The sequence below is a fragment of the Hipposideros armiger genome, unplaced genomic scaffold (genome assembly GCF_001890085.2).
Source record: "Hipposideros armiger isolate ML-2016 unplaced genomic scaffold, ASM189008v1 scaffold_246, whole genome shotgun sequence".
In the NCBI taxonomy this organism is placed as follows: domain Eukaryota; kingdom Metazoa; phylum Chordata; class Mammalia; order Chiroptera; family Hipposideridae; genus Hipposideros; species Hipposideros armiger.
The window spans coordinates 167662-168683 of record NW_017731596.1 but is presented as its reverse complement, the minus strand read 5'-3'; the positions used below and the strand labels follow the sequence as shown (position 1 = coordinate 168683).

The following is a 1022-nucleotide window of genomic DNA, read 5'->3' as shown; positions in this document are numbered from 1 at the left end:
ATTGGCATTTCATAAGATGGATGCTGTATGCCAGCATTGTTATAAACTAGGTCTATAAATTTAGCTTTATGATCTTTTCTTGGGAGGGATTGACCTTTTCTCTAACACTGGATGCCTTGTTCTCTGAGTGTATTTTGATCCAATTTGAAGCTTAAGGGATAAAAATTCCAATCCTTACTTGCTTTTCTTACTTGTCTCTTTGCTTTCCCTGCCTCGTGGGCCTGGGCTTGGTTGGGTCCCTATGAAGGATGCCACACGTGCTCTCCTTGGCCGATAGGTGGCCCTGGTGCAGGAGAGGGCGGACCCCCCGGCTAGAAGGCAGGGAACCCCAGAGCTGTGTCAATTAGCTTAGGGCAAGGGCGATAGAACTGACAGATGTTAATTCCTTTCAAGTTAATATGACACTTTGAAAGAAAGTAGGACATTCTGAGAACCTAGGCATGATAACACCCCATTTGCAAGGCATACTGAAGTTAAATCACTGTTATTTCTTTATGGTGTGGGAAACTGTAGGTCCTTTCATAGTATGCTCTGTGCTGCACCTCCTAATCAGGCAGACTCCTACTCAGGACAATTATATCCCAATTTACTGCTTCATGTGCAAATTTCTGATCTACAAGATTAGGCCTTAAGAGGTAATTTGTTTCTGTAAGATAAACCTTAAAATATGGAGAGTTATGAATACGTAAACAAAAGCCTTTACTTGTGTGTATGTGCGCATGTGTGGAAGTCCCTGCATTTATAACTTATTGCCAGTACCTCTAGGCAATGATTTTACATCATCAGACACTCAGAAACAAATATATCGGAGCTCCTTTGATCAAGCGTGTTGCTTAGTATGATATATTTTGGAATGATGTGAGTTTCAAAATCTTTTTTCATCATATGTTCAGGATCCGTGAATATCTCTGTTTTGCCCTGGATGACTGCGTGTCTGTTAATTTCTAAAGAATTTATGCTAATTACTTGAAGTCTGCCACTTAGATTGTGAATGCATGAGTCAAGAATAATTTTTCAAAAAG

At 40.2% G+C, this 1022-nt stretch overlaps 1 protein-coding gene across 1 annotated transcript in view; it reads left to right on the top strand.

Moving 5' to 3' along the window:
* Positions 1–1022, top strand: part of PCP4 (Purkinje cell protein 4) — a 70824-nt gene that overhangs the window by 61742 nt on the left and 8060 nt on the right. The gene's annotated exons all lie outside the window — the stretch shown is intronic.